The 17182-nt window shown below is 40.1% G+C and overlaps 1 protein-coding gene and 1 pseudogene across 3 annotated transcripts in view; both read right to left on the bottom strand.

The window, feature by feature from the left end:
• LOC111867947 (synaptotagmin-7) overlaps window positions 1–17182 on the bottom strand; it is a 980264-nt gene that overhangs the window by 580211 nt on the left and 382871 nt on the right. The gene's annotated exons all lie outside the window — the stretch shown is intronic.
• On the bottom strand, window positions 13829–13947 carry LOC111867978 (annotated as a pseudogene).

Below are 17182 nucleotides of genomic sequence, written 5' to 3'. Positions count from 1 at the left end.
ATCAAACAAAAAAGCAACAGACATCACAACAAACCCTCTCACAAAGACGCTATCGACAAGGGAGGACAACTGACTACTCAAACGAAACCGGCCAATTGCCCTGATTTGAACTACTGAGGATTCGCCGCTGGACGACTCCTCATCAAGTCATCTAAACAGCCATAACATTAACTTACAGAATATTTATTCTGATTGCTGATTAAACAAATAAATAAAAATAACCTCAATAACAACTTAGATTTCTTTTAATGAAGTTATTATTATTATTATTATTATTATTATTATTATTATTATTATTATTATTATGCTTTTGGCCTGTTAAATTAGAACTTTAATAAAGAACTACATTATCATTAATAATATTTCAAAGCGCGGCCGGCGCGTAAAGCTGACAACTTTACTGCCATCTGTGAACCGACTGTCTAGATAATGTGGGACCCTCGATGTCTCACAACCCTATGGGTCTTCACGGCCTGTTACAGGGACAGCTTTACTTTTTTTACTTACATTTGTAATATTTCTATTATGTTATATACATATTGAAGACCCCCAGTAGGAATATCAGAGTTTAAAATCATAAAATAAGTCTTTTGTTTATAAACCAGAAAATAGTCTAATGTAAGTGTGTACGTGTGCACTCCCGTCTATAGTGCTAGTTTATATCTTGGAATAGGGTTACTTTCTATTTTCTACCACTCGCTAACATTGGGATTCGTTCTTTTACATAAATCTACTAACTTTCAGGTGCTTCAGTGCCTAGTTGTAAAGCGCACCTATGGTTTGTTAAATATTTGACATATCGAAATGCGTTTCAAGTAACAATATTATATGTTAAAGAGATCGCACTTAATATTGTTTCTCAGTTTTTGTACGGCAAAAACTTTCTGAGGAAATTGACAAAATTCTGTTTGAATTACGTCGCTTATCAAGTCTGCTGAGTAGCTGCACTTTTGCACATTGCCAGAGATATATCACGTGGCAGAAATTTCAATGAGTATCGAAGTAAATGCAAATTCACTTCACAACAAATCAAAAGTTTTACATCCTTCATTAAGGGCTAATATTTTAAAAACTAAAACAGAACGTCTTAATTATACAAATATTTAAAAAGCAATAGGTTTTATTATTTATAAAAAAGCACTATATATTTAATAGGAAGTAAACTGGTGTTTTTAAATTAATTACTTAATGTTTTTGTATTGAAGCCAATAAATTTGTGTAAAATACAACACGACGGGCTATGTAATACTTATGGTCTTTATTCTCTTACGGGGCACGCAGTAGCGTAGATGGTCGAGGCACCTTGCTACGAGTCGGAAGGTCACGACTTCGGTTCCCGATGAGGTCACTGGATTTTTCAATTGACCTAATCCTTCCAGCCACACTATGGCTCAGCCTCTAACAGAAATGAGTACCAGGAATCTTTTGGGGTGTAAAGGGCGGACGGCGCGTAAGGCTGACAACCTCACCGCCATCTGTGAACCGACTGCTAGAAAATGTTGAAGCTTCGACGTCTCACAACCTTATGGGCCCCACGGCCTGTTAGAGGGTTAGTTTTACTTTTATGTCCTCTTATGATTCAAATTCATGATACTCGTTTAATTAGGGCAGAAGGAATCCTCAGTATGGTTTACTTTATTTGGGCTGTCTCAAGTCAAGCAGAAGTTACATCTTGTTTCTGAAGGAATATGTCTCCAATCATAAAATTATCCTCAAGTGAGTTCAAAAATGTAAGGCGAGGTTACTACAGGTGTTTTATGAAATGCTGGCTTGAAAAATAAAGGATATTTCACATCATTGTTGGGTAATCTTTCCTTATTTTAAGTTATTCGAGTGTAAACAGAACAAACGTGACAGCTATTGAGTTTGAAAATGTAACCCAGTAAATCTAACCTGTCTCTCAGAAGGGAACTCTGTTGATTGCAACGCAATCTGTTTTCCTTAGAACCAATTTGCAACACCCTTATACAAAATGTTCCCTGTCGTGTCAAACATTGAAGTGGCATTTGTTACTTTTACTGGGTGCTTAAATTAGGGATATATGAGCTTTTAGCCGCTTGGAACATGTTCAGCTCACCACAGGTCTATTTTATACACAGGGATAAAGTGCAGTAGCTGATGTTGCGCAATATACAAGGCCGAACCTGTGAATTACTGCAGCAAACCGATCACGTTGGGCACACTTGCGTATGATATTATTTGAGAGGGTAAAGAGAAACATACATTTTTGTGATAAATCCTGAAGTTGGCTACAGTTTCAACCAAAGAACCGAAATTTTAATTTACTTTAAATTCTGAACGATAAAACGTAAAATATATATACTCATAGATTTGTGATTGTTAATTAGTTCTTCCCTTTTCACTTTCGAACAAACTGAAAAGTGATAACTTATTGTCTCTCTCGCGAATCGAACCTCTGTCTTCAAGCCCATAGCGCAGCTCCTATGCCAAGTGGGTTATTTCACCAAACTATTAATATGATTTTTTAATGTTAGTCCATGACTAATTCACCTGCTTAATATTCAAAGGCAACGATTGTAAATTTGTTGAAAACCGACTGTAGTTTCCTAGCGTTCTTTAATTAAAACTCCGTAGACCTAACGCATATTCTAACATACTCGTACAAGGACCTGCACACGCCGCATCACACGCATTCGTTATCTGGAGGCAGAATTCCATGCCGGAGTGCCTAATCTGGTATTTCAGATGTATTTCGAAAACTTAACAGATGCGCCAATATGGTGGAAAACACAACAGTAAAGTGAGTTCATGTGCATACTGAAAGAATTCTTCTTTCAAAGTTAATTCAAATATATAAAAAGTAACTGATTTACTCAAGGCGTTTCTAGGCAACAGCTCCGTAAATACGGTCAACGTGCAGCTATGGGAGATGTGTCTCAGTGCACGAATGTTATTGCATATTGCTAGACAACGAAGCACCAATGATGATGATGGCTAGGAATTACGTGACTTGTTCTTTGCGTGCTCGTCCTTATGGAACAGTAAAACTGTGCTTTCTATGCTTGGTCCGTGCGAAAGCTATATAAAGAGAATAACATCAGCTCTCTGTAGGAGATATCCACGGAATTTCGTAGCTGAAGAAGAGTTAGAAGTCGACCTGTGAACACTTAAAGTGTGGTTAGAAGACTTCAAGTGAAGTGTGTGATTCAATGAGACTGTTATAGTTCCTGTGTTTTATTTGCGTTACCAGGAGAGGACCACTGTGTAAAGCAGCGATAGCTCTGTATTTAATTGTGATTAAGAGAACTTGTAACCAAGGTGCTAATGAATCCAATCATCCGAACTAGAACTCGTCATTTCGTCATGCGTACCAACCCACACGTGGCAATATATGTATATACATACCCGTAACGCACGCACGCACGCGCACACACAGTTTCACTAGGGTAACATGCGAATCGTGTTACTGTAATTACGAATGCAGGAAAGTTTATGCGAAATAAATGGAGTCTGGATTTATAACCGTGAGGTATAACACAGCACGAGTAGGGCACTACAAATTGATCATGAATGTTGATTGCGTACCATATGTCCTGAGTGCGTGGCCAAACCCAGTCCGCAATAAAAATGGTAGGCAATAACAGCAGCTATTTCAAGGTTACAATCACGTAAATACAACAACACCCATCCCATTATATACTTGTACATCGATATGTAAATAATGGATACAACTCTACACAACATGAACACATCAACGAAAGCATCAGACACAAGCATAAAAGACGAGGTGTACCACACTTGAATGCATCACCGCACAAAGATAAATTATACACATTACTCGACTTGCAAACAACAATTATGAGAAGAAAGTCATCTTCTGGGTTTTGGAGCCGTGTATTCTTCGTTTTGGCTGACGTTCCTCCGAAACGTCAGCCAAAACGAAGAATACACGGCGCCAAAACCCAAAAGACGACTTTCTTCATAGTCATCGCCGTGAAAACCTCAAAACTTACAAACAATTATGAGAATTTATTCACTCACTTATTTAACACAGTACATGTAACAGTTATATGGTAATATCTGACATACACTTCATGCGAAAACTTTAACCAGTTACCGAATGTACGTACGTTTGCATCTCAAGAGTATCATCAGTTGTGGATACGTGTAAGTAACGACGTATAGACAAATTACTAGACGACTCAATAAATACAATTCCGCGGAAGCCAACTCGCGCAACAGGACGTCCATTGCTAGGCAACGAATCAGTAAACACGCCACCTTAACAATACAGGCTGTCCTTTCTGCGCGGTCCGTGCAAAGCAGTTATAAAGAAGTGTTCAGCAGCATAAAGTGGAGTGAAGAGTCGAGTATCGAGAAGCCAGCCTGCCGGGATGAGACTGGGAATTGAACTGAGTCGAGTCTTCGGAACTGACATTTGCTGAATATTAGCAAGAAAGGAATTAGACTGTGAAAAGAAGGCTTCATGTTTGATTTGAAATAACAGTGAGACTGTTATAAATCCGTTGCCTGGATAAGACTAATGAACTGAGTATCCTATTGCATGTGTGACGGTGAACTGTAAAGTGTGTAGATCAGCGGTAGCGCTGTCTTGCCTGTTGTCCTGAGCTGTGTGTGAATAGGATGTCAATGGATCCTATCATCGTCCACTCCAAACCCAGTCTAAGAAGTTGTGCGCACACAACTACCCCCTTACACGTGACAGTATTATCATATAAAGGATGCATGAATACCAGGACAGTGCACATAATGATATTCAAATGAACATATATATGTAAGAACAATACCAAAAAGTAACATATGAATATGTTAGTAAAGAAATATATTTAAATACCTCCTTGCAGTGAAACATCACATAAATTATATTAAAATATCGACTTAACGGTATATATTTTCCATAATCAGAGATATACACATAAAGAAGAAATGACACAGGAACACACAGCTAATGCAGTTTACTCAAGCGCCCATAATTACAAGTATTAGCATTAACAGATTGATATTATCTGTACTGGTAGGTGTAGATACGCGGTATTATTTAATAACACCCAAACAGATACTTAGATTTAACCTTCCAAACACGTGACACATCACTGAATAAACCGAACAGTAGTATCAATACTTTCCGGTAAATAACATAATTCAGATGTGGTATGTAGGCCAAGCTACGGACATAACACAATTTACGAATATATGTGTGTGAATGTTCAAATGTGTGCACATGTGTCATTAATTAATACTGTTACTTGTCGTGTGGTACGCGTGACGAAAATGACGGGTTCTAGTTCGGTTGATTGGATTTATTAGCACCCTGGTTACAAGTTCTCTTAATCACACTTAAATACAGCGCACACTTTCGTGTTCACTGTTACACACGCATTAGGATTCCCAGTGTTCACTAGTCGTTTCCTGGCAACGATCTCAACACAGAGAATAACACTTCAGATCACTATGAAGTAATCCTGATTATTTTTGAAACTCGGAACTAAAAATTCTTCTGAACACACTCCTCCAGCTTATGACTGCCTCGTAACTGTCCTTGAACTAACTCTGTCACTTCATTCACTACTCTAGTAAGCGCTCTCCACAGACTCCGTGGAAGACACCGTCTCTATTGTTGTGACGTCACCGCTTACGTGGAAGTATATTTACAGAGTCGTTGCTTAGAAACGGGTTGCATAACCCCGTTGTTCCACTGCTGTTCGTCGTGGACTACACAGAAAACACTGTCTCGTCTATTGTTGTTTGTTGGACCGTGTTTACATAGCTGTTGCCTGGCAACGCGCTGAACAAAACTGTTACAAAACATAAATTCACGTGTGCGCTGGGTGTTCAAATCTGCAGCCCTCTCCCCCGGCCCCACACACGCACGCACGCACACATATATTGCAGTTTAATTCATTGCATTCAATAAATTTGATGTCAGAAAGAATAATTTGCTATCGCACCAAGGCATTTAGTTCAAACAAAATGTTGATATTTGTGTGGGTGTGTGCAATGACAAAAGAAGTTCTGAAGATCTTTCCGGTTTGTTAAATATTGCCGAGTACTCAGCACACCCAGTAATACGAAAACTGCCCGACTAACAGTTATATAACCGTCCTGTTGGTTCAAAATTTTGTGACCAATGGATTCACAAGCAAACTAGGATCAATATATCGAATGTGCATAAATCAATTTCACCCATACAAACGCAAACATAAGGTGCGGAAAGTAACAGCTGCTGCTCTAACAACCACAATCACAGTGAGAGATTCGTGTCTGCACATAATTTTATAGAAACTGCATTGTCATTGCTTAGCTTTCAGCCTGAAATGTAGCTAATTCCTGAAACACGAATGTAAGAAAACTGTCGGAAAGTTATTCTGCCCACCTAGACAAGCTCAGGTTATGGCCACTAAGAATACTACTATTTTCTGGGATATAACACCGTGTAGTCAGTGGAAAGTCAACGGATTTTTCGGAGGAACATATCTCCTCCATCTTCACGGAAAAAGATAAAGCTGGGAAATATACCAGCGTGAAAGCAAGTGGCAGGCAAATCCATATGTTTTCGCGATACTTTCCACCAGGCTCCAGGCTGGTCTCTTGCTCGGCTTATTCTGCGACCCTGAAGATGGAGGCGATAAGTCATTCCGAAACCTTGGTTGACTTTCAACGGCGTTATATTCCAGAAGATAACATTCTTCCTAAAGACCGCTGTGAGAACCTCAAATACTACATATTCATTGCCTTACCTCACTCGTCCTTAACCCTTCGTGAGAAACCGTCAATTGTGCAGCTACTCAAGAACTTCTCAGTATTTTGTGAAACCCGAAGGTTCATTACCGTGTTCACAAGAGCCCTGAAGTAATTTCTATCCTGATCCAGATCAATCCAGTCCACACCACTCATTTTAATATTATCCAACCATCTATATCTTGGTTCTTCCTAGTAGTCCCTTTCCTTCTAGCTTTCTCACCAATATCCTATATGAATTATTTTCTCCACCATTCGTGCTACATGTCCTGCCCATTTTATCCTGTTGACTTGACATTGTAATAGTGCATTAAAATTAAAAAGAACTGAAACCAATGCATTACCCTCAGAAGTGACATGCATGAAACACACAGAGCGAGATGTTAGGGTTTTCAGACATGCTACGCAGATGTAAGACAAATGGTTGGAACGGGCATGGGCAAAATTTTCACGGTCTACTGTAGTCCCTAGTGTCAGATGTTGTGTCCGAAAGTTAAATTAAAAGAAGACCACTTCCGATCAGGGGCACCGCAAATCCCATTTCCGGGGGCAGTCATTTTTCGAATCAGGTGTGCAGCTGTAAAATCTTCTTACTGTTTCACATTTAAACCGTTCAAGACTATTTTCATTGATAGTGCTAAAATATTCAGAATTGTGGAATAATCTTTAAAATACTTTTTAGTGTATTAGTAGTGACTGGCATGCGGGCCACGGTAGCCGAGCGGTCTAAAGCATGCACTGTCTTCACTCGCTCGGAAGCCGGGATCGTGGGTTCGAATCCCACTCAGGGCATGGATGTTTGTGTGCGTTTTTCTGTGTTTGTCTATAGGTAGAGGCTTTGCGACGAGCTGAGCACCCGCCCAAGGAGTCATACCGTATGTGTAAGATCTAGAAAAACCGAAGTGAACGGAGAAGTTCATGGAGGTAGGCCTAGGCTCACTGGAGCTGTAGTGCCAGGGGGAAAAAATTACCGGAGATATACAGCTATACAGTCTCTAGTTTTACCTGCAACAGTGCATTCATGAGTGTGTAGAGTAGTCGACTTGGTATCGACATCAAACTCAAAGTTCGAATGTATCTGGTAACGGCGGTCATTTTGTAGTTTCGTCTGCTTAAAGCTAAAATGATAAAGTTGTTCTTGTGCTTAAATATTTAAGTACTACGCCATCAAGGCGTATGGAGGAGTGCATGTACAGATCCACATTTTTCTTGACCTCGGCACTAATTGGAGGTGAGTGGTCAGCTTCACGCACAGGCCGCTTTATCCCCGGGGAAATAGCCTCCGATACCCATTGGACAGGAGGCTAGATGGACCTCAGATCCGGTCTCGACGACTTACAGAAGAGAAAGTTTTTGACGCTACCGGGACTCGAACTCCGATCCCTCGGTCGTCCAGCCCGTAGCCAGTCGCTATATCGACAGAGCTAACCCGGCTCATGCTGGTCATAAAAAACGAAGACTTTGCAGATTCTTGTAATGCTTTATGCTACGACTAAAACGCCTTTTAGAATATGTCATTACGTGATAACAAACGTCGTTTCGACAACAATATAAAAATAATACAATATTTTCACCACACAATGGGAACCAGAACTGTGATATCGGAAACAGAGTTGACCGCAGTGGCCTTCCCTTCCTTATAATTACCTACTGAAGGACGTAGCCTCAAGCTTAGAATATTAGTTCGGACGGCCGCTATGTTAGTACGTGTATTATTAGCAAGAGGAATTAGCAAATATAAAGGAGCCGCCGGAAGTCAGTGGGTAACCATGGCGGTGGCCATGGTTCCAAAGCATAGTCACATGGGATTTATGATCATCAAACTGGATTTGGGGTAGCTCTTCTCTCTGAGTACTTCGGAATTCCCTGCAAATTCTCATTCCACGAACTGCTCCACATTTAATAATCGTTCTATCATGGACGCTATACTGGGTGAGTCTAAATTTCTGTTGGGGTTTCCGTGGAATACAGGAAGCGTTTTCTCTAAGCCGACAAGAATCAAGTAGACGATCTTCTTTGCCGTTTTGTATACCACAATCGACTGTTTGGAAAGTTGATGATAACCGCCTTCACTTCCACGTCTGCAAAGTGCAGAGCGTGAGGCTTCAAAGCAGGACAAAATCCAGCCGTTTCCAATCTACCAAAGACATGGGTGTACGTTAAGGATATGTTTACAAGACCCCTGAGCCCTCCCATGAACTGAAGCTCAGAATTGTTGCTGCGATCGAAACAGTTACACTGCAAACGTTAAGGCGCGTCCACATTACTCGTGCTCGTGTGACTCGTTATTTTTGAGAGTAATGTGGACGATATGACAAGTCACGAGACAAGCAAATTTTAAATTTTTAATTTAAAAACTATAGCCAATAAATTAAAATACGACTACAGCCTATACACACTACGAGTAAATATACGGATCCTCACGCGCCGAAGCCTGGCGAGCAACTGAAGTAATGTGGACGCGCCTTTAGAGAACCCTTGGAGGGAAACTGAATACTGCACGGGCAACTTAAGTGCTACGAAAGGAGCGCAAACTGAAGTTGTTTAGCATTCTTCAGCATTATTTTAATAACTAATAGAACGTTTTGAGTTACATCTTCATATTCCTTAAGCAGTTTTATTTTATTTTATTTTTTCCGGTTTGAAAATTATAGGCCACGGAAATCCCGACAATAATTAGAATCTCTCTGTATATAATATTGCTGCTGAGAGCGTCGTTAAAGAATAAGTACAGAATTGCCGTGGCCTATTTTGGCTTATCATTGACACCGTCCGTCTGCTGATTCAGTGCGATCTTATTACATTAAGCAACTGAATGTTAGCCGATGATTGCGTGTGAAGGTGTACTCCTGGGGAGTACAAGCATTTTCCAAATAATATTCTCTCAAATATGCACTACGTAATCAATATCGGGGTCCCTTTACTGAAATATATAAACTTTTACTTATATAGCAGACCTCACTAAATATCACATCGAAGCAAAAAAGAATTCCTTTATTCTTAAACAGTGGTATATGTATCCATTACAGATGAATATATCAGAAACAGATACAGATGAAGATGTCTATCTTGTTGTCAGTTGAAATTCAACTGACATTTCGGAGGGATATTTCACCTCTTTCTTCAGGGTTGAAGAACAAGAAACCAGCATGAAGAAAGGAGCACGATTTTCCTTTCTGTCTATTTAATGCTTGTTTCTTGTTTGGTTTTCTCTTTAAGATTGAAGGGACATGTGCCTCCGAAACGACTGATGACTTTCAAATGTTTAATATTACTATCAATAACGAAAGAAAATTCCGGGATCGTGCGTTCGAATCCCACTCAGGGCATGGATATTTAGTTTGTGTGTGTGTTTTTCTGTGTCTGTGTACAGGTAGAGGCCTTGCGACGAGCTGATCACCCGCCCAAGGGGTCCTACCGAATGTGTAAGATTTAGAAAAACCGAAGTGAACGGAGAAGTTCATGGAGGTAGGCCTAGGCCCACTGGGGCTGTGGTGCCAAGAAAAAAAAAACGAAAGAAAATTAGCATAATTCGAGCGCAGTAGCACGCTTCTTTGCTGAAAGGCAAGTAACATACTCTACAGCCATGTGACCCAAATGATCGCTTTGTCCAATTTTTTTTAACTTTTGCTGAAAACTTGTAACATGCGATCCCTTGTCAGATGGGGCACATTATGCAATTCGGAACTAAAATTATAAGAACTGAGGAATCCCACCTCATTTAACGATACTTTAAATTAAGTTTTTATAAGATACATAATTTTAATAACAATGTAATCGAAAGTCACGCATTTGCGAATTAGTTGGAAAATACACTTAGTGTATATTTTATTATTCAGCTGTCGGCTGAAATTTCATTGAAATTAATTTCATATTTATATGGTAAAAAATTTGGTGGTCACGATTCTCATGCACTTGAACACTAATTATTCTGTTTTACAAGAGACCGGAGCACTTTTATATAAATGTATAAATATTTATCGCCATATTTTCTGCCAATTCGATCCACGATTTACATTCATAATTTATAAAATTCTAATATGGCTCTCCTCTATAAAGGACAAGCGGAATTCTCTCTTTCCTTGGGTGCAGAAAAATTATATGTAAGATTCGAGGTTTCCACGGCGGTGACTATGAAGGAAGCAGTCTGCTTCTACCGGTTTTCACGGTCTCTTCGCTTGCGGATTTCTTATATTTTACCTTCTACCCTGAAGATGGGGGCGATACGTTGGTCCGAAACGTCGGTTAACACCACATATACACGATGCCAAATCCCAAAAGACTTTTCTTCAGAAAAATTATAATTTGTCAAATAAGAGTCATTAAGAATGTTACTTTGAATTGTCTTGTCCATAACTAAGGCAAAACAGATGTTCCAATGAGTGTGTAGACAGGTCTGTTAATCTGTTTCAGTCATTATTTTCAAACCCATTTCAATCTCATATTAAAGACGTCAGATTTTTCTGTAATATAAAATTTATATTTTTCACGTAAACACAGTACAGTCCACGGTTTATAATAATTACAGAAACGCAAATATTATTTATATTTTAAATATCATTATAGGTTTTAATGTCCCAACAATTCATTAATATATTATAAACGAGTGATTTTGGACATAAATACAGGAAAATATTCCATTACACCATTTCACACACGGCTGGTCCTCTCCAAATACATCACACGTGACCTCTTTGTAACACACATCCTCAAGTATGATAACTTTTTCTTCCTACTTACGTAAGGCTTTCCTTCAATAATCCGCACATCGGGTAGTTGTGGCAGAAAAGGCTGTCCTTCGAACGACACGCCGGTGTCTTCTATGTGCACCATGTTGCTTGATGTTCCTCACAGTAGAATGTTTCGCACTGTATTCAAGTATACAACACTGCCCTTTACGGTGGTGTTCGGATGTGAGTCAAGCAGGATAAATACGTGTACGTGCAGCCTGTGGTCTACAGAGGGTCTAGACTATGGAACGTCTTCACTACTGCTTTATTTATTTATTTATATTTCTTATAATTATCTGCTACTTCAAACAGATTTGATATTACACATCCAGAGTAAGTGATAATTCCACACACAAACTATTTCTATGCTATCTATGACATGAACTACGGTATTATAATAGTTTGAAATAGTTGAATATCGGTAGTTACTCTAACGGGATAATATATATATATTACCTACACAATTTTAAGGAAACACAACGTGGATATTTTGTGTATGTGGTGCGCTATCTATTGACACTTATTTATAATTAATATGTTTAATTTCTCTAAATTCTAGACTAACATTATACGTATATCTTTACGAGGGAAATGTTATTTCTATCACACGTGGTCCCCTAAGAAATTGCGTGAAGTTTCAGAGGTAAAATTAATGACTTTAATAAAGTTTTGTGCAATTTTCGTGCATTTTTAATTAACAAATTCTGGCCAACTATAAATTAATATGTGTACGTCTGTAAGTATTTATAACGAAAAGTTGGAATATTAGTAGAAAATAGTGCCAGAAAATAAAAATTTATAGATAATGATAATGGGAAAAAAGTGGATATATGCTAGTTAAGTATTTTGTAGGAAAGAAAGTGGTTTCTGTGTAAAGCGGTCTACGAATACTATTTCTTATTGTTAAATATTATTGCGTGTGGTTGGTTATTAAAATCAAGTGATTTTAGTGGCGACAAAACATTGTTCCTACTCCTATGCAACTACTTATATTTTCAAAGTAACTGTCGTGATTCGAACCCTCAGCACACGATGTCTCTTGTCTGTGTGTGTGTGTGTATGTGTGGCCGACCTAGGGAAAGCCAGGGCACAGAATGACCTAGGCAACATTCGATCCACAGATAAACGTTACGTATATCCCAAGTTCAACTACTACCAACGCTTCGGTTGAGTTCGGGACTTCTATTCGGTACTCATCGGAAATTTACATAGACCGAGAACCGTACCCCTTCCTTCCCAAATATTACTTCTCTCTCCACTTACAGAGAGGGCAAGGAAGAAACAGGATATAAAGAAATATATAAGAAAAAAAAATCAATTTAAAATTCCTGAATATGAGGTGACGTGGGGCCTGTGTTTACCTAAAGATATCGGATTTTGTTGAGCGCCCGCGCAACGGTGGCAGCCAATCACAGAGCGACTGTACCTATGACGTCAACTGCACTATTGGGTCGAAATTTTCGTGACTCTTCACCCTCCCGTACCCAGAGTACCCCGTGTCGAGACAAACTGCGGCACTGAAATATCAAAGAGCGTGCCATCACGACAGTTCATTAAATAAAACATTAGCACAAGAAGTTCACTCCGCAGCATACAGCGAGCCACAGGAATATGGAGTTTGCTTAAGCGCGTCCTCAGGATCGCCAGCCTTCACCTTCACCTTCACCTTCGTCAACTTCACCCCCCTCTAACGCATTAGACGGTCCCTTGCCGAGTGCGTCGATGTTCATGAATTGTGGGTTCCAGCACAAAATTGTAACGCACTCAAGTCGTTAAACTTGCAGTAGTGTTATGCAAAGCAAAGTGGTACATATACGGTACTACTGGAGGAAATTTAACAATATCTACTGAACCACAGCCCTTCCGATACAATTCAAACTGACAAACGAGAGGTAACTTAGTTAATATAAGGCCGTGTCATAGCTCAGGCGGTTAGTTGCCGGCTTCCTACAGTGGTGGTCCGGCTTCGAGCCCGGGTCAAATCATGTGGGATTTGTGGTGAACAAAGCGGCATTAGAACAGGTTTTCTCCGAGTACTTCGATTTCCCCTGCCGGTTTTCATTCCACCGAGTTATCCACATTCATTATCATCATCTATCTTCCTGGCTGGTACAATAGGCCAGTTTTTATTACTATTGGGGTGGGACTAGTCCCTTGTACTGCGGCCACTTCTGGCCTATTGTAGCAGCCCCAGATTATAGGTGAGGGTGAGTGTGAAGCAAATGGTGGAATGAAGATTTGCAGGGGAAACCGAAGTACTCGGAGAAAACCTGCCCAAGCGCCACTGTGTCCACCACAAATTCCACTTGACCAGACCCGGGATCGAACCCGGGCCGCCACGATAACCGCTTGAACTATGGCGCGGCCTAAAAATGAAGTTCCAAAGGCACGTGGTGTTCCCGAACGGTCACCCATCCGAGTACTAACCACTCCCAATGTTACTTAACTTCGGTGATCGTACAAGAGCCGGTGTTTTCAATATTATATGGCCGTTGGCCAATACAGCAGTTAGTGGACGACGTACCAGGTGGACTCACAGTCTCACCCCCACCCCAAGAAAATAAAAAAGCTAAATAATATAAAGAGTTTAGACAAAAGTATATCAGATATTATGAATAAATATATACCATATTATTTCTAAGGTTAAATCTAGTTCTGTTTTAAGTGTTTTTAAGATTAATTAAATTTAACATTCCAAATAATTCTCCTGTCTTTCATAGTTCGAATGATTTTGTAATTTGTACTCTAGGTACCATATTCACGTGACTAGGAACCTCAGGTCTCCTGTCCGTTACAGAACTCTGAGCAGAAAACGGGATACTTCGGAATAAGTCTAATCGCTTCTGACTTGTATTCAGGAGGTGCAGTGCTGAAACCAGGGCCATGATACCAGCTATGCTGAGGTTTCTCATAATTTCCCTCAGTCCTTGTAATCATATGTCGGGACAGTACCCCAAATTAGGGCTTAATCCCACATATTAAAATTTATTACGCATTTATCGTCCCACTATCTGACGCCGTATAGTCTATGCTATCAGTCAATAAAGAAACAACTCTTGGAAGGCTCAAGTTTAGAAATAAGTACCGAAATTGACGGTGGGTAGCAGTAAATTGTAGATCGGTATATAAGGCCTCTTTGACTTAAGATTCTCTCACATAATATCGTAAACCTTTCGGTAGAAATTTTCACTTCAATCTGAATATAGGTATAATGAAAGAGTATTATTTTTTTCATTATTATTCTTAGCGGTGTGAGACTGAGCTCACTTGGTACTGGGACCACTGCTGGCCTTTTGTACCAGCATCAGTTGAGAGATGGTGATCGTGGAACAACTGATGGAATGAAGAATGGCAGGGGAAATATAAATGCCTGGAAAACCTGCCCCAATGCCATTTTGTCTACCGCAAAACCCACATGACCTAACCCGGGCTCTAACCCAGTCCGCCGCGGTGAGAAGCCAGTAACTAACCGCCTAAGATATTGCACGGCCTGCCGGAAACATTTACTTTGTCATTTAAAGTTGAAATATTACATTTATGGTAAGCGCTTAAAATATCCTAGAAGAGATTGAGTGCACGCCTCGGCACGTGTCGTCATGGGCCGCCGCATCCATTCAAAGATGCCCAGATGATGATTTCGAAACAATGTCAAAGGAAGTGACTATGCTGTAATTTCAGGTACTACTGTGGCAGTAGCTTGGAGTGACAGAACAACGTTAGTTTAACAGCAGATCTCTGGAGCCGAGATTTTAACAGAGGACCTCCAAAATAGAACTCAATTTTATACACATCTCAGCTCAGTCTGAGCTCATTTTCCACCAGAAAATTGCATTTCAATAGCATTTTACTATCTACCCACCTACACATCTACACACCCACCTACCTATGTATGCATCTATGGCTGTGCAGCTCTCTTTTGGGCCTTGGCCGCTTTTTCAAATTCCTAAATCTTTTACACAGACGGCAGGATTCGTTGGACGGGGAATAAGCCCGTCGCAAGGCCGCTACCTACACACAGAACAGCGCCGATGCAGGATAAATACACACAGATATCCATGCTTCGAATGGGTTTCGAACCCAAGACTCCAGCGTTCGAGAGAGCGAAGACCGTCAATGCCTTAAACCACGCGGCAGTAGCATTTTACTGGCTGTATATATATATATATATACACACACACACACACACACGAAACAAAAAATAATTTTTCAAGTGTATTCAGTTTTATTCAGATTGAACTATGTGATATTATACATATAGATGTTAATGTTCTTTTTTCAGATTTCGTTTATAAAAAATTAATTACATAGAAACCATGTCAAATTATCATTTTAATTCTTAAAGGAGGAATTAATTTATCAGTCAAGCCATTGTTAGTGACCTAATTCTAAGCAGAGGCTGTAACACTGAAAGTTACAGGAACAAGCTTGTAAATATTTATGCTGCTTCATTATGCCTGTAAACATACACAAATGTCCATATAATAATACTGTGGAGTTTGGAACCGTTGCTAGGCAACGACCGCCAAATATGTAGCAATAAAACGGCCGTTACTAAGCAGCGGCCCGTGAACAGAAACAGAGGAACAGTTTTTTCTGTGCGGTCACTGCCGAAATGTTATAAGCAGGATAAGTTAGGAATTAGTTAGTTAGTTAGTTGTTACTGTAGAAAGCTGTTATCTGAGGCCGGGGACCTTTCGGGAACCCAGAATAAGGGTAAATTCCGTCATTGGAAGACGCTAAAAAGCAACGGCCACTGAAACTACAACAGAATTAGTAGACTTAGTGTATCCTATAGTGATTTTTGCAGTTTGTGGAACAGTGTGATCACAACCCGTGCTTCTAGATACGAGTGGTAGGAGTTGAATGTATCTGATTGCCATTCCAAACACCTCCTATAGTCACTTAGAAGCGTGGCAATATTTTCACAGGGTTTTTATTAATTAATGTAATAATACCTTAGCCGGTCACGGTAGCTGAGCGGTCTAAGGCATGTACTGTCTTCGCTCGCTCGGAAAACGGGATCGTGGGTTCGAATCCCACTCAGGGCATGGATGTTTAGTTTGTGTGTGTTTTTCTGTGTTTGTCTACAGGTAGAGGCCTTGCGTCGAGCTGATCACCCGCCCAAGGCGTCCTACCGAATGTGTAAGATCTAGAAAAACCGAAGTGAACGGAGAAGTTCATGAAGGTAGGCCTAGGCCCACTGGGGCTGTAGTGCCAAGGCACCTGAGCACACACTAACAATGTGCTGGCATACAGAACCGGATGCACAAAAGCCGTGTAGAGAGAAAGCAGATGCGATTACTTGCTGCTTGAGTTAACGCAACCACTGTTTTCTCATTTCACTTATTTAATGTTGCAGCTTGTCGGCCCCCACAATTCTCCCTCGCTTCATTTCACGTCCATGCACAAATACCAGCATGTTCCAGTAAAATGGAATCTGATATACTTCTCAACTTAGACCACGTCAATATTTTGCACCCTTCGTTAATCTGTGTTTCATACACGCCTTCGCACTCAAAACAAACTTTCAAGCCAAATATATTATAATGTGCATTCAGTCTCCTACGCAATGAATAGCGGTGGGTATTTCCACGGCGGTAAAGCGGCCGGGGCTTGAAGTTGATTGACAATCTCCATCTAGTGTCGATGTCAAAAATGGCGGAACTATACCGCCAGTCGCCAGTACGTCTTCACGGCGTACGGTTCAATTAATTAAGCAAAGGGAGAAATTT

Source organism: Cryptotermes secundus, unplaced genomic scaffold (genome assembly GCF_002891405.2).
Source record: "Cryptotermes secundus unplaced genomic scaffold, Csec_1.0 scaffold67, whole genome shotgun sequence".
Taxonomy (NCBI): Eukaryota; Metazoa; Arthropoda; class Insecta; order Blattodea; family Kalotermitidae; genus Cryptotermes; species Cryptotermes secundus.
Note: the sequence above shows the minus strand (reverse complement) of the source record. Positions and strands in the feature narration are given on the sequence as shown.